The 27,163-nt window shown below is 37.1% G+C and overlaps 1 pseudogene across 1 annotated transcript in view; it reads right to left on the bottom strand.

Moving 5' to 3' along the window:
• The window catches only part of LOC311619637 (large ribosomal subunit protein uL22-like), a 35,536-nt pseudogene extending 8,584 nt beyond the window's left edge, over nucleotides 1-26,952 (bottom strand). The window contains exon 1 of the transcript in view: nucleotides 26,905-26,952. The product of the transcript in view is annotated as a large ribosomal subunit protein uL22-like (transcript). The remainder of the gene's footprint in view (nucleotides 1-26,904) is intronic.
• Between the last annotated feature and the right edge of the window lie 211 nt (nucleotides 26,953-27,163).

Raw genomic sequence — 27,163 nt, 5'->3', positions numbered from 1 at the left:
ACCATATGCCTATCACCCAAAATCAAATCTTCTCCTGTCACCACATATTAGGATCTCCTACTTCCATCCCCCTTCGTCTGGCAACCACCACAGTGCTGTTTGTGTCCATAAGTTTCAGTTTCATATCCCACCTATCAGTGAAATCACATGGTTCTTAGCTTTTTCTGTCTGAATTATCTCACTTCGCAAAATGTTCTCAAGGTCCATCCATGTTGTTGTAAATGATGGTATTTTATCCTTTCTTATGGCTGAGTAGTATTCCATTGTGTATATGTACCACATCTTCTTTACCCAGTCCTCATGGTGGCCAAGACTTAGAACATTTTTAATTATCTGGTGTTAAATTTTATAAGTTCTTTATAGATTTTGAATATTAATCCCTTATCCAATGTATCATTGGCAAATATGTTCTCCCGTCCTTTGCTATGCAAAATCATTTTAGTTTGATGCAGTCCCATTTGTTTATATATTTCTTTTGTTTCCCTTGCCCAAAGAGATATATCAGAAAGAAATATTGCTAGGGGAATTTTTTGAGATTTTACAATCTGTAGTATCTTCTTAGGCCTTTTATGGTTTGAGTCTAACATTTACATCTTTAATTTACTTTTAGTTTATCTTGTGTATTATGTAAGGAGGTGATCTAGCTTCATTTTTCTTGCATGTCTCTGACCAATTTTTCTAACACTATTTATTGAATAGACTGTCTTTACCTCATTATATCATCTTGCCTCCTTGGTAAAATATTAATTGATCATAAAGTCTTGGGTTTATGTCTGAGCTCTCAATTCCATTCCATTGATCTATATATCTGTTTTATACCATTACTATGCTGTTTTTGTTTTTTAGCATAATTTGATATCAGTATAATTTCTCCAGCTTTGTTTTTTGTTCTCAATATTTTTATGGCTATTCATGGTCTTTTGTGGTTCCATATAAAATTTTGGAATATTTGTTCTAGTTCTTGAAATACACCATTAATATCTTAATAGGAATTGCATTGAGTCTATAGATTGCTTTGGGTAGAATGAACATTTTAATTATGTCAATTCTTCCTATTGATGAGCACAATATATGATTCCACTTATTTGTATCTCCCTCAATTTTTTTCTTCTGTGTCTTATAATTTTCCAAGTTTAGGTCAATTATTCTATATTTTAGTTTTAAGTCCAGTTTGGTCTTGGGAGGCTGTGAGTGTATCTTCCACCACTGCATTATCATCTTGGATTCTTTCCTCCCCATTTTTAAAAGTATTTCCATCCTATATAATAAAAGCATAATATGTAAATCGACCAAACAGCAGAATGAGTAGTCACTATGAAGTGCATTGACCACCGGGGGCAGACACTCAATGCAGGAGTTGCACCCTTGTGGTCAGTTTGCTCCCACAGGGGAGCGCTGCTCAGCCAAAAGTGGAGAGCACAGTGGCTGTGGCGGGAGCCTCTCCTACCTCTGCTGCAGGCGGGTGGTAAAAAGTGAGGCGTCCTAAACTGTGAGAACCCGGGACTGGGAGAGAGATGTCTGACTGTCAGCTTAGGCCTGATCCGACCTAAGCTGGCAGGAGGACATCCCCTGAGGAGTCCAGGACTGCAAGAGGGCACAGGCCAGGCTGATGGATCCCCCCACCCCAGTGCACAAAACTCATTCACCAGGCCTCTAATGTATTTATAATGGGCGCATATATTGGGAAAAGTAAATGTGTAATGGAGACTAAAACCCTACTAACTTTAATTTAATACATTTGATTATTTAAAAGTCACTTTTGGATTTTTCATCTCCTTTGCACAATATTTGTCACTTTACAGTCCTCTCCTGACAGAGGAGAGTCTAAATAGTCTATGGGAATTTTGTACTTCTCCTTGGATTCTTTTCTTAACATGATCCTCATGTGCGCTCAACTGAATTTGTGGTTTACATATAAAAGAGTGGAACAAAATAAAATTCTATTCTAGTTATTTATACTCTTCATATTTTTAATTCTACATAATCAGAATTATAAATAGTATTTAAAATACAAAGTAAATATTATTCATTATGTAGAAAACTAAAATATAAAATGATTACTCCAACTTTGCATTCCTCTTCCTATTTTTTATTTCCAGCTTCCAAATTTAGAACAAATGAATTAAAAAAATAAAACCTACACAAATAAACTAAAACACTGCTTGTCTCCTTGGAGAGGCTATTGCTGTTGAAAGCTGGTATTAGCCTTTTATTTACTCAACTAATTTACAGGTAAATCTTTCACTCAAATACCTATGTGACAAACCAATTTCTCAAATAGTTTATTTTTATCTCTGAAATTTTATAGTAGGGAATAAAATATCAAAACTATAGCTATTTTTATTTCTTAGTAATTATAATATTTTAAAAGGTAAAATATTATTAAAACTTAAAAAATTAATTTAAAAGTTCTAAATCAACTTTTAAAATTGCATTCTCAAATCACTGTCTTAATTGCTGTTGCCTACATTTTAACTACCCCAGTGCTTGGCTAATATTTAGGGCAAGTTTAAATATAGTTGATATCTGGAAAGGGCGATAACTTGAAACATTTCACTAAGGTGCAATAAGTCAGAGGCAATACATGCCTGTTCTCATCTCCAGTGAACCAAAGCACATTAATTTTATGTAGTTTATTAATTCTATGTGTTACTGGTAGTGGCAGATGTGTTTTTTCTCCCTGACTTTTGGGATCATAATTATCATATATGGTTGAGGTTGCTGGATATTTCTCCTCTAAATAACTAAGTATAATGCATATTTTTGAAAAAGTAAATAAATCTATTTGTTTAGCATAATTACTTATTTTAAAGGTTATAGGCACTATTCTCAGGAAGATTAAACACCACTAACAGAAACACATTATATAAATACATTGCCCCAAAAATAAATCTTTGAAATATTATAATTATCTGTGATAAAAATTTTATTCAGATATATATAAAGTGGTGGTTACAGAGATACAAAATATGTCAGCATATATCATCAAGGCATACAAGAAAAAATTATCTTTGTTATAGAACATATAAACATATTTTGAGTTGGAAATAATTGTAAATTCTTTCATCTTGGTTAGTCATTAATTTTATTTTTAAATATCTAATCTATTAGAATAAAGATGCTTCCATAAATAGCTTAAAAGCCTGAGGTTTCATCTTTGAACAATTTCAAATTTAAATAGTAGCCTGAAAAACTATACAATGAGGAGATTAAAAATCTTTGGTTTAAACAAGTTAGATTTATTTTCCTTCTTTGTAGCCTACACCAAGTCTGCATATTGCTACATATATAATAAAAGTTATTTATCAGAGAAGATATTTTAAATTGTGGGGACTGGACATTGTTGCCTGTTCAGTTCTCATTCCTTCCAGGAGAATTACCACCTACACAAGGGTGAGTCCCTGTAGCTATTGGGTCGGCAACTAAGTAATTCCGGATTTTTTAAAGAAAATCAAAGACAATTTTTTCATGGAACTAAATAACTTTATTCTGTAATGTATTGCCCATTTTGATCAATGACCTTTTGCCATCTTTCAGGCAGCATCATAATCCCACGTTCAAAAAACTTCTGGTTTTTATTAGCAAAAAACTGAATCAGGTACGATTTGACATCATCATCATTATTGAAATTTTTACCATTCAAGGAGTTTTGTAAAGATCGAAACAAAAAGTAATCAGATGGTGCAAGGTCAGGACTATATGGTGGATGTGGCAAAACATCCCAACCAAGCTCCATTAATTTTTGCCGAGTGACCAAAGATGTGTGTGGCCTTGCATTGTCATGATGGAATACAACACCTTTTCGATTTGTCAATTCGGGCCGCTTTTCTTCAACTGCATTGTTTAATTTCGTTAGTTGTTCAATGTAGACATCAGAATTGATCGTTCGGTTGGGTGGTAAGAGTTCAAAGTAGACAATTCCTTTGTAATCCCACCAAACTGATAACAAAACCTTCTTTTGATGAATATCAGCTTTTGATGTTGTTTGAGTTGGTTCACCTGGCCTGCTCCACGATCTTTTCCGCTTGATATTGTTGTAAACAACCCATTTTTCATCGCCAGTTATCAGTCATTTTAAAAATGGATCATTTTCATTACGTTTCTTTAGCAAATCGCAGCTGCTAATGTGTTGCGTTAACTGTGATTCTTTCAGTTCGTGAGGAACCCATGTATCGAGTTTTTGAACATAGCCAAGTTGTTTTAAGTGATTTTCAATGCATGTATGTGATACATGAAGGTTCTCTGCAATCTCACGTGTTGCACTGTGACAGTCCGAATTGATTATTGCTTTGATTAGGGCGTCATCAACTTCAACTGGACGACCAGAGCGTTTTTCATCTTTGAGTGAAAAATCACCAGAACGAAATTTGGCAAACCAATTTTGACACTGCCGTTCTTTTAAGGCTTTGTCACCATAAACAGCACATAACTTTTTATGAGCTTGCGATGCGTTTTTCCCTTTGCGGAAATAAAAAAGCAAAATATGACGAAAATGTTCCTTTTGATTTTCCATTTTTCAACGAACGCCAAACGAAAACTACAAAACAGATCAAAAAACTTTTTTTACTGATTAACAGCTGAATAGCCAACTATCAAATAACAAAATGTGTTTTACATTTGTACTACGTCTGCAAACCTAAAAATTCAACTGAAGCCATATATGTGTGAAACCCGCAATTACTTAGCTGCCGACCCAATACATTTGTAATATGTGACTCTATCCCTCACTACAGATGATTGGAATATATCAGTATATGCTTAGCTGGGACAATTATACTTTATCCCCTGGTTTTGGAATTGGAACACAGAAATTCAGGTCAATTGAGGGTACCAGACATTGAGTAACATGTGAACTTCGGGCTGGGACTGAAGCTGAGGCTAGGTAGCCATTTGGGCATCCACTTTGGGACAGCATGCACTGAAAGATGAGCAGAAAGAACTGGTTTTCATCAAGATGTAGGATGACTAGGGACAGTTGGCAAAATATAGCTAGATTTTTAATTCTAGAGAAACCTTGTGCCTGAGTGTTTCCCAGTTTTATCTAGCTTGAGTTCTTGATCAGCCCTATGTTCTTGCTGCTATGGTCTTAGATTTTTAACTGAATCTTTATAATATTTTTCATTCATATTATTAATTTATTATGTGAATCTCTGTTTGTTGACACCAAAAAAGTCTCATCTAAGTTAAGAGTCTATTTCTAATTTGTAACAAAGTATTAATGCCAATTTTTTCAGTATTATTCCATAGGAGATATTGAGCTTTTGGTTATTTTTTAAAGACAGGGCTCTTATCTTACTAATTATTTATAGCTCATAGCACAGTACATAATAGAGTAAATATTCCATAAAATCTGTTTAATTAAATGCACATGGAGGACTAAATGAGAATTTGATATATCTGCATCATCTATTTTCTAATTTGCCCAATTATTTTTTGGTATCAATGAATCACTGTCACCTTTTTTTACTTCTTTAGATTTTAGATTCACAATACTTAATCTCAGCATTAAGAAGAAACATCAAACATGCTAGCACATGAACTACAGAAAATGCTATGTCTCTGACAATTAAGAAGTACTGGCTTGAACTAGGCCATCAGCCAAATAGCAGCTGAACAATCTTTAATGCTCTAATAAAACCTAGTTATTGATTGTTCTTTTTGTTTTTTCTTCTTGCCTTTTATGTTTCCATTTTTTCAGGTGACTGGTATGCTGGGAACTTCCAGAATAACCATAAAACTGACTAGTGCCAGCCTAATGATAAAGTGTTAATGTTCTTAAATTACACAGAATGGAGAGCTTGTGTTCTCATTTAATTTCCAATCCATCTACATTAATAAAAGAGAAACATGCTAATTGACTGTACCTTTGTTACACCCACAAGCCACACCCACCAGCCAATCAGGAGAGAGTAGCAAATTAGCCCAACCAAGATGGCTGCAGCCACAGAGTGAGCAGGAGGCTGGGTTTCCTTGGCAATGGAGGAAGCCAAATGCCCTGCCTGCTCCGGCTGGTTTTAGCCTCTGCTCAAGGCTACAAAGTTTCAATTATAGAAGATAAATAAATCCCAACAAAAATGGCGGCAGCCATGGAGCTGGAGAGAGCAGGAGGCTTGAGTTTCCCCTGGCAATGGAGGAAGCCAAGCTTCCTGCAGCCCTGGCCTTCCCTGGCCTCTGCTCAAGGCTACAAAGTTTCAATTATAGAAGGTAAATAAATCCCAGATACGAGGGTCTCCACTTGGGTTGCTGGGGTGTGTGGCCAGCCTGCAAACCACCACAGGCCCCTCGCCCAGACTACCCCGCACTCCAAGGAAACCCCCACCCTGATCCAAAACACCCTTCAGGGCAAACCAGCTGGCCCCCACAATGCAACAGGCCTCTATCCTATATAATAAAAGAGTAATATGCAAATTGACTGTCACTCCAACACACGAGATAGCTGCCCCCATGTGGTCAAAGATGGTTGCCACAAGATGGCTAGCAGGGGAGAGCAGTTGGGAGGGATCAGGCTTGCAAGGGAGGGCAGTTGGAGGTGATCAAGTCTGCAGGGGAGGGTAGTTAGGAGTGACCAGGCCTGCAGGAGAGGGCAGTTAGGCATCAATCAGGCTGGCAGGGGAGTGGTTAGTAGGTTATCAGGCTGGCAGGCAGAAGCAGTTATGTGCAATTAGGAAGGCAGGCAGGCAAGCAGTTGGGAGCCAGCAGTCCTGGATTATGAAAGGGATGTCCGACTGCCCGTTTAGGCCTGATTCTACCTGGATTGGACTGAAATGGGCAGTCAGACATCCCTCGAGAGGTCCCAGATTGGAGAGGGTGCAGGCTGGGCTAAGGGACACCACCCCCCATGCACAAATTTTGTGTACAGGGCCTCTAGTATATTTATAAGGGTCCTGAAAGTCAAAGAACTCTACAGGCTACTGTAATATTCATGGCCTTTCCACACCTTACAGGTTTTCATAGACATCTCATTTGTATTTTGGTGTCAATCAAATTAACTGAATGGATGAGCTTTTCTTTCTCCCAGAGTGAGATGCCATTATTGTCTCTGGAGAAATCAATCAATAACAATTAGAATTGAAGGTTCTGCAATATTAACTGCTCCTCTCCCCCTGCCTCCTTTTAAAAATAGATCATGGTCATGACCATTCATTTTCACTTTGAGCCAGATCATTACTGACTCACGATGTACCATTTTTCACAAATACTGATTTTCCTACAGTTAAGGATGGAAATAATGGCCATAGGGAAGGAAAGGGAAGTAGAGAAGGTAAGGGGAGGAAAGGATAATATTGAACTTTCCTTCTTAAAATGTAAAGAATCACTATAGAAGAGTAATGGAGATTAACAGAGGGAGCTTTGCAATTAAGAAATCTTCCACAACTTTCCTCTGCTCTCAGTTACTGTGATCACTTACCTTTATGCATGCATATGTTTTTCTAAGTAGTCAGGGAAGGAAGCATTAACATCAATGAAATGTCTGCTAACTTGTGCTTAATCAGCTGTGCTTCAGTTGTTTTGTTCATGGAAGTCATTACATCAAAAGCAAAATTTTGGAGCTGGAGAAGACTTTAGTAATTATGTAATAATTGTTTAATCTTGTCATTAATATTTATATTTGTCTCAATTCCACCTTATCGAAACAGCTTATTTTATTTAGTATATTAGGCTTCACAATGAAATAATGTTAGTCAATTGAAAGAGATCAGAGATTAAAAATGGTGGCAGAATAGGAGGATGATGCACAGACATGCTCCCAGGAACAGCTGGAATTACAATTGAAATGCAGAAAGGCTTCCTGAAAAACCAACAGAAAACGCACAGGAGAGAACTCTGATACTCAAGGACCAAAGGTGGAGAATGCATAGAGCCTGGTAAGAGGGGCGGAGGTTCGAAAGGGCTGGCCCAGCCCCCACAGATGACAACTGAAGTCCTGGAAAGATATCTCAGCTGTGGAGGGTGGGGGTGCCACTGAGATCTAATCCTGAAGCTGGGCTCTCCAGCAGAGAACATCAAAACTGAGGAGGCTACCCACATAACATCTAGCTATGAAAAGCAGTAGGATGCTTTCTGCCAGGGAGTGAGAGCTGAAAGTATGGGCACCCTCATAAAGGGCCAATGCACAAAAATTCCTTGTGGAGACACTCACCTTGTGCTCTGGTAGAGGGAGGGTGAAGTGGACTAGAGCTGTGAGAGCAGAACCAGGACCGGGGATTTGGGGGATAGATTTCAGAAGGAAGACACCCAAGCTTCCTGGGCTGAGTCATTCTCTCACACAGTGGGGGACATATACTAGAATATAATATAAGTCATCCTGTTATTTGCAGATTTTTAATGTTTCCTACAACTTTTGTGATGCCATACTATGTTAGTACAGTTTTGGTAATATTATTATACCTAAAATCATTTTACTCTTGAGATATTAATATTTATTACATGTAATATTATTATATGTAAAATAATTTTTTCTTGAACAATTGGTGTTTATTGCATGTAACATTATTATATTTAAAATTGTTTTTCTTGAAATAAAAAAATGGAAGAAAAAAGTCTTAAGTATAAAAATAGGTCAATTAAGCTGGCACCGGTTTGGCTCAGTGGATAGAGCGTCAGCCTGCAGACTGAAAGGTCCCGGGTTCGATTCCGGTCAAGGGCATGTACCTTGGTTGCGGGCACATCCCCAATAGGGGTGTGCAAGAGGCAGCTGGTCGATGATTCTCTCTCATCGATGTTTCTAACTCTCTATCCCTCTCTCTTCCCCTCTGTGAAAAATCAATAAAATATATTAAAAAAAAAAGGTCAATTAAAAGAAATACAAGTTTTCAAAATAATGTAATGTTAAAGCCAATTGAGTTAGTAGCTAAACCCAGATCTTGTGAGTGCCCTCCTCAGTACATAGCAATGTTTCCTCAATTTTTGAAGTTTATTAGTGATAGAAATGCAGATATTTTTACATTTAACTGATTGTGGGACATTAAATATCCTCACGTCTTAGAATTTATTCCATTAAGTATGAATTCATTGCTCTGAAATCAATCCATAAGTCAATGCTGCTAGTTGACATATTTGTCCATTCTGGACATTTATTCTGGTTTCTAGAAGAAAATAAAATCTGGTTGTAAAAGAATATTATGTAAGAAAGTTGAATAACAGAGGATAGAAAATCCCACAAGAGCTCTTCTTTTATTGCTTCCTGTCGTTAAAATTAACTTTCAAGATATTTGGTTAAAGAACTGTGAGACTAAATATTTAGAAAAAAATGTAAACTTCAACTTCTTTTGAGGATATTTATTTCTAACATATGAACTTGACATTCATTCCAAATAATATTTGGAATAACTATTTAAAGGATTATGAATATTTAAGAAATAATTATGAAGCTATCACATGGATACTTTAAGACATTTGGAAGCAATCATATCAGACTAAACTCATGTTCCTCTTTCATGGGCTTATCTGAGTGAATAATCAGGAATATATATAGCAGACATATGACAAATGTATTGAGACATTTTCAAGGCATTTGATAAGTTTTATTATGAGAGGTTAGTGGACGAGATTGAAAATATGGACTAGAATAAAACAACTGAAGAACAAAATAGAAACTGGCATGGATATATAGAACAGACTGGCAGCTGGCAGAGGGGAGGAGGGAGGGAAAAACTGGATGAAAGAAGGTGGGCTTAGTAAAGAACTTATATGCATGACACAAAGATACATACAACAGCATGGTGAAAGCCAGTGGCAGGGGGTCAGAGGCTGGGTGGAGATGGGAAAAGGGGAGAGAAATGGGGACACCTATAATAGTGTTAAAAATAAAGTTTAAAAAAAAAGTTGAACAATTTCATTCAAAAGTTGTGCATATAATAATTAGTAGCTATCATTTATTGAGCACTTACTATGTGCTAGGCATTGTACTAAACATAACCGCTGTCATTTAATACTTAATGTAAGCTGTAATAGATATATTCCACTTTTACAGATGAGAAAACTGCAGCTTCTTAACAAGCAAAAGAAGGTTCCAATAAAAATATAAGTTGTTTGACTTCAAGACCATACTTTCTACCACTAGATTAATATAATCCTAGTGGAAGAGTCTAGTGCTGAGCCTGGCTCTATTTAGTTAAGTTGAATTGTCTTCCTTGAGTGAAATATGGAGGGCATACTCCAATGATGTAATAGTATTATCATATAACTTTAAGCCTATTGATATGAAATTATAAATCATCTATGTATATTATTGGTAGTTTTAGTTAATTTATTTCATTAATAACATATTGTGATCACTTATATTTTGAATGACAGAATCAGGATCTACCAGTAGCATATTGAAAATTGGTATTTTTTTTGGTTAAAATGAACAAGATTAAATTTAATAAAGATAAATGCAAGAACTGGTCCTTGGGTTCAAGAAAGCAAAGTAAGAACACCTGAGGGGAAAAGCAAGTGTGTGAGCTAGCATGTGTTATACTGTGATTTATGGTAAGAAATAAATGTTTAGTATTTGTTGAGTTTAGAAGTTCTAAAATCCTTAGGATTTCCTAGGTGAGGAGAATGAGAAAGTTGTCTTTTGTTATGGTAATGAGACAACTTTTGGAAAGCTCCTAGGTAACCTAAGGATGGGAGCTGGTTGCCTATAAAACCAAACCTGTTACCTCCAGGGAGGCAGCCAGAGAGGGGCTGGAAGTTGAATCAATTGCTCATGTCCAATAATTTACTCAATAATGCCTATATAATAGAACCTCTTTAAAACCCCAAAAGGACCTGAGGTTCAGAGAGTTTTCATGTTGGTGAACCTGTGAAGATGCAGGAAGAGTGTCCTGATTGATTTGGCTCAGTGGTTAGAGTGCCGGACCATTGACCAAAGGGTCTCTGGTTTGATTCCTGGTCAAGGGCATGTACTTCAGTTGCAGGTTCAATCTCTGGCCCCTGTCGAGGCACAAGTGAGAGGCACTGATGTGTCTCTTTCACATTGATGTTTTTTTCTTTCTCTCTCTCCTTTCCCTTCCACTTTCTCTAAAAATCAATGGGAAAAATATCCTCACTCCTCAGGTGAGGATTAAGGAAAAAAAAAATTTTTTTTAAGATGCAGGAAAAGTGGTGCACCCAGAGAAAAGACTGAAGCTCCTTGCCCTCAAACCTTGTCCTCTATATCTCTTCATCTGTACCCTTTACAATAAACTGGCAAATGTAGACAAATGTTTCTCTGAGGTTTATGAACTGCTCTAGCAAATTCATCAAACATCAGGGAGGAGTCTTGGCAAGTTTCCATGGATGTAGCCAATGGTCAGAAGCATAGAACAGGCACATGCAGCTGGCATCTGGTGGGGAGTAGCATAGTGAAACCGAGCCCTTCATCTGCGGGTCAGATGCTATTTTCAGGTACACAGTGTCAGAATTGAATTGCTTGGTGGTGGGGGATAAAAATCACACATTGGAGCATATGTGAACAAGACTTTGAGGTTTTAGTTTATAGCAAGTTCCAAGAGAGGAAACACATTGATTTAGTGCTCAGAGAACATTTGTGATCACAAGCTTATTAATAGAACAATAGAATAATGATGGGGACAGTGCCAGGCTGTTCTATATTTATCAGAACACTTCTGGGATTTTGTATTATGTTCTAGGTGCCATATGCATGTAGATATGTGTCCATATAAAGTTGCCAATCATGTTCTAAAGAAAAAAAGAAAAAGGATGTTTGGGGCAGGAGAGAGTAGCCCAGTAACTATCTTTAAATATTAAACATTTTCCAAATGGAATGTGGCCAGAGGCTGGTACAAAAAAATTATTTTAACATAAAGGAGATGTTTATAATTGGACTATTTCTGGATGGCCTCTATTGCCTCTTAAGAAGCTAGTGTTTAACCCTAGAGCAATTCAAGCAGGAATGAAACAAGCAAATGTTACAAATTTGGTAAACTAATATAAACTCTCTCATCTCTGAGAAAACGCTAAATTTGTGTGGTAAATCTATAACTTCAGATAGAGAGGGTAGAAGGTGCTAATAATTCTGCAGGCAGTGGTAGCCAGGGCAGACCAGTTTTTACTGGTATTTCTATACTGCTCAGCCCCCTTAACTTGCTGGTGCAAAATATTTTGCATATTTTAAAATAGGGCTTTAGACATATTTGTCCAGAATAACTGTGGCTTGCTCTAATGAACAGATCCTAGGCTTTGTATAAATTAAATAGTGAAAACTAACTAGTTGATCTGCTAAAACATATTGAAAATTATGATGGTGTGTCATATCTCAGTTCCTCTGTGGTCCCTTATTTTGATTGATGGATTGATTGATTGATTGGTTAAAATGAAGCAGTAACAGTAAACAGCATCTGCACAGGAACTTCTGGGGACCAGAGTTGACCGTCCTTTCACTATTAGATAGTCATGTAGCCCTAAGTGCACCCATCTGCTAACGTCAAGTAAATAAAAGTCTTCATGGTATTTTGAATAAGAGAACCCATGGTTTGATCCTCCTATTCAGGGAGCCCACATTACAACCATGCTTCATTACAGAGAAGTATCAAAAAGCGGTTTGTCTTGTGACTTTTTGACTTCTCAGCCCCTTTCAGCCACAGTCATCTCGCTCCTTCCAGACTCTGGGGCTTGAATGCATAATTGCAGCCCATTGTCTGCAGAGTAATTATAGCCTAATTTGACTTGTTGCACAGCAGGACTCCAAGGGGGCTGGCTGTCAGGCAGGGTCAGAGGTCAGCCATTACCCCACAGTCTGCAGGCACTGGTCTCATCAGGACTCTCTGGAAGGCTCTTCTTGGCTGTGAGACTGGTCTGCAGCTGTCTGTGTGTCTCCAGATGACTCTTTGGATGAAAACATGGACTGTTTCCAAGATGCAACATCCCAGCCGGCAGTTTGGCTTCTTTTTTTCTTATCAAAGGCATGGCAAACATTCTGAAGTGAAAGGGGCCATTTTATTATGTGTTCCATACACATTTCAAGGGGAATATGTATATAAAGCAGCATTAAAATATTCAATTTATTTTTTTATCAACTTTAGATTTTAAAATGATATTTAAAAAGAATGTTAAATCAGTGTACTATATTAAGATGAAAAATGCTGTGTGTTAAAGAGAATAACTAGAATGCAAATAAATAAATTGAATTCAAACTGAAAATCCTATAGATCCCGTAAATAAAGAATCATAAAATCACAAAATAAGAACATAGCACATATACACTGAGTGGCCAGGTTATGATCTCTGAATGCATAATAATCTGGCCACTCAGTGTATATATATATATATATTAGAGGCCTGGTGCATGAATTTGTGCATGGATGGGGTCCTGCCAGCTTGTCCATAGGAGGGGATATGGGCAGTTGGCCGGCCTGCCTGCTGGTTGAACTCCTGGTTGAGGGGACAATTTGCATATTAGCCTTTTATTATAGATGATATACACTGAGTGGCCAGATTATTATGCATTCAGAGATCATAATAATCTGGCCATTCAGTATATAATATGCCAGTTAACCTAATCCTATGTGTGAAAAAATAGTTTTTAAATGACATTTCATAGATTCCATAGGATTTTCTGGTATACATTTGTCTCTGATCAAATATAAATTCAGATATATTTCTAAAGAGAGAACATTTTACTATTATTAAAATATTCTACAAATATTTAACATAATTGACCTTCAAACTTTAGGCAGACATATTGATCTAACTCATAGTAATTGCAATGGAAAAAAAAATAAGACAATCAAATTGAGATATTATTAAACTAAGTGACCATTTGAATGTTTTAGAGCCAGGAATAAAATTCAAGATAATCCTGAGAAAATTGGTTAATCTAAAAAAAATTTATTTAGCAAATGCCAAAATACAGCAGATGGGGATAAAAATGCTTAAGTACAAATACAGTAGAAGGAAAATAACCCAAGAAATTTTGTTGTTAATGCACTAAAATTCATCTGGGCAGGACCGCCTGCCTCTGTCTTTGTCTCCATGCCAGGCCTCACCTGTGTGCACAACCTCCTCCTATTCAGTTGTGACCCATTATGGCATCCTAGCCTAATTTGCATATTACCTCTCTCTCTCTCTCTCTCTCTCTCTCTCTCTCTATATATATATATATATATATATATATATATATATACACACACACACACACACACACACACACACACACATTCTTATTGGGGCACAATAGTGCACTTATTTAGTCACATTTGGGGGCAGGACTTTAAACCCTAGAAAGCCAAGAGGTAAGTCATCAGAGAAAAGTCATTATTTTAGGTTACCAGGCTAAGGTGAAAACATAGAAATCAGGATGTGGCATAATATTGAGTAAGCAACAGGAGGTGAGAGCAGTAGAAACAGGCAAACTGAGTTAGGTTGCCATGGTAGGGTCAGGGACAGAGGAAAAGAGAATGAGGCTGTCAAACCAGAGGTTTTGGCTCCAAGGGGTCACAGTGGGTGTGTGGGAAGCCCACACGTGGTGTGTGGGAAGCCCACACAGGTTTTCTACCTGCAACAGGAAGATTTGAGACACATAATTTCAGAGGTCTGGTAGCATAGCCTCCTTCAATTGATCTTTCTGGTTAATGCTGAGAGAACTACCACCATTTCTAACATCATAATAAAACTTTCCCTGGAGGGCCTACTAGGGCCAGGACAGAGTATAGGGATTCATTTCTTCATTCCTTCCTTTGTTCTATAAATATGTTTTGAGCCTAACTGTGCCTCATATTGTGATAGTTACTAGGAAACAGTGGTGAGTGAAACAGCATGTTCTTGCTCACACAGCAAGGGTGAGACAGACATTAATTATTTAATCTATACAACCACCTAAACAAGCACAAAATTATAAAAATGTGATCTACTAGTAACAATAAAAAGGGACACTAGAAGACCTAAGTGCCCTTACTTTGAGAAAGCACTGAAATGTGAAGGATGAACAGGAGAGAGCTTGAGGAAGAGAGGAGAATGGGCACTCCAGACAGAGAACAGCTCTTGAAGGATCTGAGAGCCAGAGAGGGTTGGGATATGGAGAGAGGCCTCACAGGGCCTAGCAGATTACTACTTTAAGAAGCATTTGGAAGCTGTGGAAGGCTTTTAAGAACTGATATAATATGATCTTTCCCCCCCACCCCCCAGGTATCCCTGGTTACAGTGTGAAGAATGGGCTGGAATGTGTGTACAAACTAGTTAAGAAAGTCCAGTTGCTTGGATTGTCATGAGAAAGATAAGGAATAATCATTTAGTTAATGCTCACAGCCTAGTGGGATTCTCATTTTGCAGAAGGATAGAGAGGTTAATTCCCAAAGTCACACACCAGCAACATAAGAGATTAACTATTTTATAGTCATTCTTCCTAAGCACATACTCATTGAAGGAAGATTTTTAAAAAAAATATATTTTATTGATTTTTTACAGAGAGAAAGGGAGATAGATAGAGAGCTAGAAACATCGATGAGAGCGAAACATCGACCAGCTGCCTCCTGCACACCCCGCACCGGGGATGTGCCCGCAACCAACGTACATACCCTTGACCGGAATCGAACCTGGGACCCTTCAGTCCTCCGCAGACCGACGCTCTACCACTGAGCCAAACCGGCTTCGGCTGAAGGAAGATTTATACAGTGTGGAACTAAAACAGAAACTTAGATTTTATGTTAATTAATTCAATTTTTTATTCAAATAATGCTGTTGAGTTGCTGTTCTAGGCACAGATGATAAAATATTGAAAAAAGATGGAAAAGTCCCTCTTTCTATAAAGCTTACATTTTAGTGGATGGAATGACAGTAGATGAATGAATACACTAGCTACTTAACTATCAGTGATAAATGATAGCAATAAAGTAGGATCATGTGAGAGGCAGACAGAATATCTGCATTTGTTTGAAGTTTCCAAGAAAGGCCTCCTAAAACCAGAATGACAAAAAAAAAAAAAAAAAAAAAAAAAAAAAAAAAAAGGCAGCTGGGCAAAAGACCTAGAGAAGAGCCTCTCAGACAGCGGGAACTTCTGGGACAAAGGCTCTGAGATAGGGACATGCATGTTTGAAGGACAGAAAAACCACACAGCTGCTGGAGGACCATGAAAAACAGGAAGTGTTCCGGAGTGCATTTGAAGAGATTATCAGGATCCAGGTTACCAAAGACCTGGTAGGTGTGGGGTTTAGATTTTAGTCCATCTAAATGAGAAGCTTAGGAAAGGATATGAAAGGAGACAAGGTGAAAAAGATAGGATATGACTTCAGTTTTTTTTTTTTTTTTATAATATATTTTATTGATTTTTGTACAGAGAGGAAGGGAGAGAGACAGTCAGAAACATCGATGAGAAAGAGTCCTCGATCAGCTGCCTCTTGCACACCCCCTACTGGGGATATGCCCGCAACCAAGGTACATGCCCCTGACCAGAATCGAACCTGGGACCCTTCAGTCCCCAAGCTGACGCTCTATCCATTGTGCCAAACCAGTCCCGGCTGACTTCAGTTTTAAATGTTTGATGTTTCTTTTTGTAATTTATATATTAAAGAAATTGGGTCACCTTCTTAAAAGTGTTCATCAATTTGGATTTTTCCTAATTACATCTTAATGGCATCATGTTATTTTTTTTCCTTTACTTCCTGTATATTTTATAAATTAGGTTGTGGGATTGATTATTACTGAGTTAAGGAAGGCTGTGGGGTTTGGGATGTGTGGAGAATGAAGAGTGAAGGATTATATGCCTTATAAATATACAACTGTATATTTTAAGATGCCAGAAATGGAATCAGAACTGTGTAGTTTAGTCACAGTGTAAACAGTTAACCTTTTTTTTTTTTTTTTTTAAATATATTTTATTGATTGTTCCCAGAGAGGAAGAGAGAGGGATAGAGAGTTAGAAACATCGATGAGAGAGAATCATCGATCAGCTGCCTCTTGCACATCCCCCACTGGGGATGTGCCCACAACCAAGATACATGCCCTTGCCCGGAATCGAACCCGGGACCTTTCAGTTCGCAGGCCGATGCTCTATCCACTGAGCCGAACCGGTCCTGGTTATAGTTAACCCTTAAACAATGTGGGGACTAAGGATGCCAACCCACCATGTAGTTGAAAATCCACATGTAACATTTGATTCCCCTGAAACTTTTCCCTCAGTATCCATGGGGATTGGTTCCAGGACCCCTTATAGAAACCAAAACCTACAGATGCTCATGTCCCTTACATAAAATGATATAGAACTATACATAAAGTCAATCCCCTGCATCTCCAGATTCACAATGTGGATTGGAAAATTCTGTTTTTGAATCTGTGGATTAAAAAAATAAAATCCAGCAATAGGGAGAGTGATTGTATATTTATTGAAAAATAACAGTAGTCACATAAAAGTGGACCTATGCTGTTCAATTGATCCCTAGGTAGAACCATGTTGAGAATTGAACAGAAAGAACAACCTATCTCAAGAGGCCTCTTTCCATTCACCAGCATAGCTATGTTTGCTTGGGGATAAGTAGTACTAATTACAAAAGGCAGAGAATATGCACTTGTCACATGCATCTGAGACTCAGCCATCAGGAAGAATTTGTTGTTTGTCCATAGCACTAGAAAACACTATAGCAAAAGGAGTTATAAACTCCGTCCCTGGTGGGGTAGGCAGAATTCTAACATGACTTTTGTGCTTGTTGTTACTCCTGTGCTTATATTACATGGAAACAGATATTTTGAAGATGTAATTAGGGCTATAAATCTGTTGACCGTAAATGAGGAAGACTCCTGATTGGGCCTAATTTAATCAATCACATGAGCCCTTTAAAAGTAGAGTTTACTCCTGGTGGCAGAAGTGGAAGTCAGAGAGGTTCTAAGTATGAGAAGGATTTGAGAAGGGGTTGCTTGTTTGAAGATGGAGGGGTTCACATGGCAAGGAGTACTGGCCACCAAGAAAATGGAAACCTCAGTCCAATAATCACAAGGGACTGAAATTTACCAACAATCTGAATGAACTTGAAAGTGTGTTCCACAGAGCCTTCAGATCATGGGGCAACCTGGCTGATAACTTAATTTTGGTGGTGTGAGCCTTTAAGCAGAGATCCAGTTGAGCCCACCTAGCCTTCTGACCTATATAACTGAGAGAGAATGAATGAGTAGTGCAGTAAGTTGCTAAATTTGTAGTAATTTATTACAGCATTAGAAAACTAATCTGCCTACAATATGCCGGCACTGTAATAGGCTGCTACGAGGTGTGCAATGATAGCTCTGCATGAACCCTGCTTCAGATGTTTCAGTCACTCATCTATGGGAAGAGAAGAGGTGGAAATGGATTCTGTCCTGAGAGCTCAACCAGCTCTTCTCTTTGGTGAACAAATAAGCAGCCACAGCCCCCATTCCTTCTTCTGTACTGAAGTAGCACACACATGGGAGCAACAGGACTGACTGACATATAACACTTATAAACTTGTCTGTATTGGCATAGAAACATTTAAGCTGGAATATTATATGAGGAACAATAAAATGTGCTCAATAATTATTTAAAAATAGTATCCAAAATCTATAATAAGCACAAACAAGTACCCTAACACCCACGTAAGAAATTTGTGTTCTTTTCTCAATGTACAAAGATGAGCAGGCTGAGAAGACAAACCTGTCTGGGTCTTACTGACACTTAACTGACAGTGGCACACTGGATATGTGGCCAGGTCCTCAAGAGCACTATTTTAAGTTAGTGAATATTAAGTTTTTTAGTTTTTGAAGTGCCAATAGAGGGCTCTAGACATAATTTGATATGAAATCTAGCACATAATAATTGGAGAAATGTTTATTCAGTGATTGCACCAAACCAAGCAAAATTGGCATTGCATGTTCATGGGAGCAACTCCTGGGAGGTGAGCTGTCTGATTAACCATGGTATAAGCCTTACTATAAGGAATTCAGAGACAAGACAATGGAGGTCCAATAGGTTAGCAGGTGAGGATATAGAAGAAGTGGACTGAATTAACAGACATTTAAGAGATGTCAATTGGTCTTAGTGACTTTAGAAAGGAGTGGGGTGGAGGGTCAATGTACTTTTGTACTTTATAACCCCACATCTTTTAAGACCTAGTGAGTTTCTATGAAACTCTTGAGACCCTTTTTATTTTTATGCTCACCCCTCATCTGATCCCAAGCAGAGGATTTTAATCTATCTCTGACCTACCTGAAAATCAAAAAATCATCAAAGCCTCTTGTTGCAGTTCCACATCTAATCTTCCCCTTCACTCCAGGAGCAGGGGGAACAGTCCAAGTTGCTATTTCAAATAATTTTGTTTGTTGTAGTATATGACTGTTCTCCATTCTTGTTATGTACTGGGAGCCTTAAAGTTACTCATCATTTGAGATGGTGGGTCTGAAGGCATCCTGACAGATGAAGGCTTTGTGCAAATTTTTTCCTGCTCCTTTCAGACTCACGCTGTGTGCTTCAATACTTCCTGTAACAGCATCTCCATTTTAATGCAGACAGCTATGAAAAAAATAAAACTATCAGTCATTGTCAAATACTTTCTAAATGGAGACAGAGGAGGGTTTCAGTTCTCTGTGTAAAAAGGACAGAGGAGAGAGGTCAGCTATATATCATGTGGTATAGGATTTCCCCTTAAGGGATCTTCTGCTAAGACTTGTTCATAGTGTGGAAATTTCTGTCTGGTCGGGGACTCTTAAGATTGCTCCTCAACTTAAGGCTACAAATATTCAAGTCTCTGCTCTGTATAGTTTTGGAGAAAGAAAGAATGGGTTTTAAGTGGAATCGGGGAAAATTTTTTTTGCCATTTATGAAGGCGAGGAACTAATGTTGATGGCTGTTTAACTTATGAAAAATTAATTAGATAACATAAATTATGTATGTGGGAAAAGAAAATCTATCAATGGATGGTTTGATGATTCAGAAGAGTCCTTAAGTTTATAACAAAAGATATTTTGTGCAGCAGGTCACGTTTGGGGTGGGCACTAGTTCTTCCTTTGTGCCTGAAAATGGTGAATACAGAATTGTTCTCAGGCCTTTCCCTGGGAGTGAGAAAGCTGGTCATTTCAATAGAATTCATCACTTTGTCCTTGTCAGTTGTTTGGAAGCATAGAAGGCAACTGACAAGATTTAATAGGGAAGCCAGAGAACTGAAAGGTCGCTAGAACTAGACTGTCTGAATACTGAACCCATGTGCCTAGCAACATGGCAGGATCTCATAATGAGCCATTCTCCCAGATTGCTTGAAAAATGAATAAACTTAGTGACTCTGGAAGTCAAAACCTTACATGAAATGTAAAAATATTTGATGCCAAAAGAAGTTTAGATTTATATTTTAAAATCTCTAGTAGAGTAATAGAACATATTTATTTAAATATAGTATCAGTGTGGGTTTTAAAGGAATATTTATACTTTTTTTCTTGTTAACTTTATTTTCCATACCAAGAAATATAGACAGTTATAACACCCACAAAGAATTGCAAATTAAGCAAATGTATTAGAAATGTTTACTCTCACCTTGAAAATACATGATAAATATGATTATTAATTAATATGCCTGTTTAAAAGTGTCATAAATCTATTTTGGATCACTGTGGAGGTATAATAACTAAATATAAATAAATGTAGTTTAAATCAAAATAATTTATTCTAGTTTAAATTGTATAATAAAATGAAAAATGACAAACTATAATTCAGGAAATAGTAGCTATTCTGAGTTAATAATATATTTATCTTTGGTTTGAATATTGTTAAGTGTGATTGGAATCTTTAGTATAAATTAAATTATATTCTTTAATTATTGTATCACAGATGATTAAGCATTGAATGAAAAAAATTATATTTCTGGTACTATCTGCTATTTTCTACAGCTTTTTTTAAAAACTCTTTTCCTCACTCCTTGAAAAAAAATATTGTTCTCTTTATTTAAATAAAATAGCTTTATTAATACTATGCAATATGCAATAGTGTCTAATGAAATTGAAAGAAATTAATGATTTTGGAATTAGACTTCTAAAAGGAAAGTACAAATATAGCAAAAGGACAGTCCAAAGAAGAGAATACTTTTCTCTTCACTGTTAGCAATCCCAGCTGAGTTTGGCATCTCTCACTCTGAGGAGGATTGTCCAAGGACTGCACTGTGGTATGAGATGTACTGCAGGACACAACTGACTCCCATGCTGATATAACCCTAAAGATTTTACCTTATACTTATGGGTTTACAGAATAAAAAATATGAACAAAAAATAGTAACAGCAATGTTTAAAATTAATTCTAAGGTCCTCTTTTAATTCACAGGTACCCAAATATTAACTGAAAACGGAGTGGTTGAAATGGGTCTCATTATATTCTAGGCATTTTCAGTGTCAGATCTACAGAGACAGGTGCACCAGAGACAAATGACCAGACTCCAATAAAACAGAAGCTTAATTAAGTTGACTTACATTTTCAAATTATTCCCAACAAATTACCTTGTGTAGGTGACACATCCATCAAGGCAAAACTCTAATTTCATATTCACAGTAATATGCTCCTGTAAACTGCTCTAATATGGCTTTAACTAAGTTTTCCTCATGACCTCACTGAGCTGAAATATTGCAGGCTGTGTTTTGCAGTGCCTCCAGTTAATTTCTGACCTTGGTTCTGCCTGGGCACAATGAGGCAAGTGAAGGGTGGAGATCAGATTTAATTTTGAATTTCCTGACTGTTGCTGGTTTGTATCTCAACTTGAACATTACTTAAATGTGTTATTTTTGGTCAATGACTTTTTATGCAGCACAGTGGGCAAATGTAATTAAGTGGGCTAAGTTTTCTTCTCAGCTGTCCTCTGAGTTCTTGTATGGGAACTTAGAGTCTCAACAGGAAACACCTGTATGGTCGTTGTATACCAAGCCTTCCCAGAGAATGAATATGTAACATTGTTCTGGCACCTCTCAAGTTCTTCCCCAAATAGAAATGCCCAGCTGTATTTGAAGGCTGGATTTTTAATTATTAGTGAAAATCCAACCTCTTGACTTAGAAGTGAACTTTGTTATACGGTCAATTAAGCTTTGTTATATCAAAATCAACCACATCACTCATAGATTTTATCATCCAATGGAAAAAAGTTTACTCTATCAACCTTTATTGAATGTCTACTCTGTGTAGGAATTGTAGCATTATATCAAGAGAAAGCAGATGTAGGTTCTACCCTTAAGAGATATTGATGGTATCCAATAAATTCCTTTTGGAAACAACCAGAAGATATTTGGGTAGACTGTTAGCTTTGTGAAAAATAAGTTGAAAGCATGCTGTTAAACCCAACAAAATGTAGGAAATAATGGTTTTTAAGATCCTCGATATTAGATATCAAGGGATAGTGATAGCTAGGAGATAAGAAACACATTGGTTTGTCTTATAATTTCCTGAGGTTATTGTTGTGGGAAAGTTTTTCAAGCCGTAGTTCAGGAAGGGGAAACTCAGAAAAAACCCAGCAGGCTTTCTCAGTTGAGAAGCTAGAACTGATAGCCTAACTTAGAAGATCAAGGTAAACAGACATTGTACAATGGATTACCTAAAAAGAGAGAGCTGCTGAGCCACAGAATGCTAAGATCTAAAGGTGGTTCCCTTTGAGTATTCAGCAGAGTTCTGGTCAGCCTATGCATGCTACTGGAGGTTGGTGCTGTTAAACCATGGAGAAGAATTTGAAGTAATAGCAGTCAATAAAGCAAAATTCAAAGTGCCTTGAATCAAATAAAAATTTATCAGGCAAGAAAAGAAGCAGGGACATTCCATTCACAATGAGGAGATAAATCAAATGGTAGAAAACAACCCAGAAGTTATACAGTTGTTAGAATTAGTAGATAATAATTTTAAAACAATGATAACTGTATTTTATATGTTCAAAAAATTAGAGACATAAAAAGGACATAAATCATACTTTTAGAGATGAAACTTAAATTGCACTAAATGAAAAATACATTTGATGGGATTCATTATGATAAGACATTGTAAAAGACAGTATGAGTAAACTTTCAGACATAGCAGTATAAATTAACCACAATAAAGCCCAGAAAGAAGAGTTGCTTTTTTAAAAAAGACAAAAAATAATGAGCGACATGACAACTGCAAGTGAATATACAAACAATTGGAGTCCTTTAAGAAGTTGATAGAGCTGGACATAGAACAAATATTTAAAGAAATAAAGGCCAAAACTTTTTCAAACTTGATGAAATTATAAACTCACAGATCCAAATAGTTCAATGAACCCCAGACATAGAAAAATAAAGAAAACCACATCAATGCATATCATAATAAAGTTGCTCAAAATCTGTTATAAGGAAAAATCTTAAAAGTAAACAGAGAAAAATCACATTACATGTTGGGGAGCAAAGATAAGCATGTGAGCAGATTATATTCAGAAACAATGCAAGTGAGAAGACAGTGGAGCAATATGTTTAAAGTACTGAACTAAAAACAAAACAAAACCTGTCAATCTAGAATTCCATATCAAACAAAAATTTATTTTAAATATATATATATACATACATACACACACACACACACACACACACACACATATATATATATATATATAAAATTGATTTTTTCAGAGAGGAAGGGAGAAGGATAGAGAGCTAGAAACATTGATGAGAGAGAAACAGATGAAGGAGAAACATTGACCAGCTGCCTCCTGCACACCCCCTACCAGGGATGTGCCCGCAACCAATGTACATTCCCTTGACTGGAATCGAACCTGGAACCTTTCAGTCTGCCTACTGACGCTCTAGCCCACATGTGTCAAACACAAGGCCCGCGGGCCAAATCCAGCCCGCCAGGCCTTGCAATGTGGCCCGCACCACGCTGTCATCACTGCACTCCGCTGTCAGTTTATGACATTGTCAGTTTATGACTGTTCAGTAAACCATTTGGCCCGCGATTTAGGCTGGATTTTAGATTTTGGCCCCTTCTCTGATTGAGTTCGACACCCCTACTCTAGCCAATGAGTCAAACTGGTTTCGGTCAAAAATATCTTTTAAAAATGAAGATGAAGAAAAAGCTTTTTAACCTGGTCCATGTGGCTCAATTGTTGAACATCGACCCATAAATTAAGAAGTCACCAGTTTGATTCCTGGTTAGGGCACATGCCCAGGTTGTGGGCTTGATCTCCAGTGAGGCACTTGAAGGAGGCAGCTGATTGATGTTTCTCTGTTATCAATGTTTCTGTATTGCTATCCCTCTTCCTCCATCTCTCTCTAAGAAAAAAAAATCAATAAAACATATTCATAAGAAAACATATTCATTTTTAGATATAAGAAGCTGAGAGAACTCATTGCTAACAGTATCACTATAAGACATATTAAAAAGAATCCTTAAGGCAAAAAGAAAATGATGCCATAATAATCTGCAGAGCATGAAGAGCACCAGAAAATGGTAACTGCCTTGTTAAACTTCTAACCAATTTTTCTCATTATTTAAATCTCTTTAAAGATAATTGGAAGATCAAACAAAGATAATAATAATGTAGTGTGGGCTTTACATCATATGTAAAAAGCACTAAGGTCAGTAGGGGAAAAACCGCCTATACTAATATATGTTTATTCTACTATATGTGTAGTGGCATAATATTACTTTCAGATAAACTGAGACTTAAAACTGTATGTATATATACTACTAACCCTAAAGAAACCAATGACATAACAAAACCAACCAAGAAGGTAAAATTAAATCATTAAAAATATTCAAATATTCCCAGAAGAGGAAGAAAAGGAAACCAAAGGACTTATATGCATGCATATAAGCCTAACCAATGGAAACAGGCACCAGGGCGTGAGAGCATGAGTGGGGAGGGGGGCAATGGGGAAATAAGGACACATATGTAATACCTTAATCAATAAAGAAAAAAAATTAAAATAGTTGGCTTAAAAAATAAAAAATAAGGATTTAAAACTTGAAATAAAAAGAAAGAAAAGCGAACAAATGACAGAGTGTGACAATAGAAAACACTTAGCAGTGGGTGCCAATGACAGCTTTGGGTGCCAGTGACAGCTTTGGTGCCTCTGGCAGCAGGTGCAAGCAATGGGCAGGACCAAGGTGCGTGGAAGCAAAGAATTTTCAGTAACCACCAGAGGCTCTCCCCAATGACAGGGACTGGTGCCCTGCCTTGGTCTGGTGCCCCTGCTCACCTACTCCACCATCCCGCCGTGGCCAATCATGTTCAGCACATGCCCCCTGGTGGTCAGCCCATGTCATACAACGGGTTGTTCTGTTGTTCTGCCATTCAGTCTATTTGCATATTAGCCTTTTATTATACAGGATTGGAGTCACTAAGAAAGATGATAATCATATAAGATACTGACAGTGATCTGCTAAAACAAAAAACAAAAAACAAAAAAAAAATTTTAAAGAATGACAGGAAGAATTTAGGGATTTGTAAATATGTTTAACAAAAGCACAATGACAAATCTTCTAATAAGATGACAAGAACTTCAAAAATGAGGCTTATTTAAAAAGGAAGGGCAAGCATCTGGAAGTAGTAATGAGGAGCATCAAGTCACATAATCATCTCTAGATTCATAGACAAGAAGATTGTGGGAGAGCAAAGCTCCACTTGAGAGGTCAGTGAAGGGAGAAAATCTTAAGGAAGAGCCAGGTTTCCCTCAGAGCAGGAAGATAACAGAAAAAATTTGGAAGAAAGGCTGAACATGTAGAGAATTTTGATGATGACAAATTGCGAGTTTCAAGAAATGTTGACAAAATTGTTTAGGAAGAAACCTTGTTTATCTGAGGACTATGAATAGATTTTATTTTGTAAACTGTGTACAAAGGCAGATATTTATGTGTGACCGGTACTCATGGGTTGCCTTCCCATTAAAAACCTTCCCATTTAAAAAAAAAGATATTTTCTAAAACACTTACATAAAATATTAAAAGAAAAGAGGATTTTGTCCACACCAAAGCAACTATATGTTTGTTATTTGTATTTTGATTGTTCAGAGAGAACTTCAAACAGAGAGTCCTTGACACCTGCTGTTAAATGCAAGGCTATGAAATTGAAATGTATTTGTGAAATTCAAACATTTTCTTTGATCAAGGTAGCTATATTTTAAATCCTCACTCAAAAATATATTATATTAATTCTAGAGAGAGAGGAAGGGAGACAGTAAGAGGGAGAGAGAAAAACCCATTGCCTCCAGTACATACCCCAACTGGGAATGGAACCCACAACCCAAGTATGTGCCCTGATTGGGAATTGAACCCACAATCTTTTTGGTGTATGGTATGATGCTCCAACCAACTGAGCCACGCAGATAGGCCCAAGGGAGCTATTTTAATCAATGCATAAAATGCTAATAAAATAAATGAATAGCCTTGCCTTAAAAAATGAAACAAAACATTTTCTTCACTGTCAACATCATCATTTACAAACATGAAAGATTTCTATCTCTTTTTTCCTCTTCCCAGTGTAATGTCTGTATGTACATGTGTATAGCTAACATTTTTAACCTGGCTAAAATTAACTCAATTTAAGAGTGGCATATAAGTCATTGGATAGAGAACGGAGGTGTCAACATAAGCACAACATAATTAGCATATCTCAGGTGAGGAATAGGCATTAAGCTATTAACATTCATTTCCAGTTTTTTATTTGCCCTATGCTACCAATATAGCATCTCTACTAGTATACTGATTATTTCTCAATACACAGAATAGAATATGTTTGTTATGACTGACTGGAAGGTACAATTTCCTTTTAGTGAACTGCAATTCCCCATTGCCTCATTTTACACAAATCAATGCGCACTGCAGGTGCAGAGGAAGTTTGAGCAGTGTTAGGATGAGGTCCATTCTGCCAGGAATTCGCTTCCGCCACTTTTCCTGAGATTTAAGGAAGGCAAAAGGAGCTGCTGGCGCCAGGAGCCCACCACTCACACAAGCCGGAAGAAGGGAAAGTTAATTGTTCTCTAACTGCAGCCATGGCTGGGCAAACTTACTTTCTGGCAGGATGTGGAGGCAAAGAGCTTCTGAATGTCTTCCCACATAACGGCATTTATAGTGGGAGGTTTTCCTATGGTTTTGGATATCTATGATGATCAAGAATCTCACTATCTCATCTTACATGTGGTTAATGCATTTTGAAAATTCCCACATTACATAACTTAAATACCAGAGCTTATTTCACCATCAGACTCTTTATTAGTCAGCATTTGTATAGCTATATAGGATTTAAAAATTCCAGGCATCATACACCCA

Source organism: Pipistrellus hanaki (genome assembly GCF_964339955.1).
Source record: "Pipistrellus hanaki genome assembly, chromosome: 3".
Classification (NCBI taxonomy): Eukaryota; Metazoa; Chordata; class Mammalia; order Chiroptera; family Vespertilionidae; genus Pipistrellus; species Pipistrellus hanaki.
The sequence above is the reverse complement of the archived record's forward strand: the minus strand, read 5'-3'. Positions and strand labels throughout refer to the sequence as shown.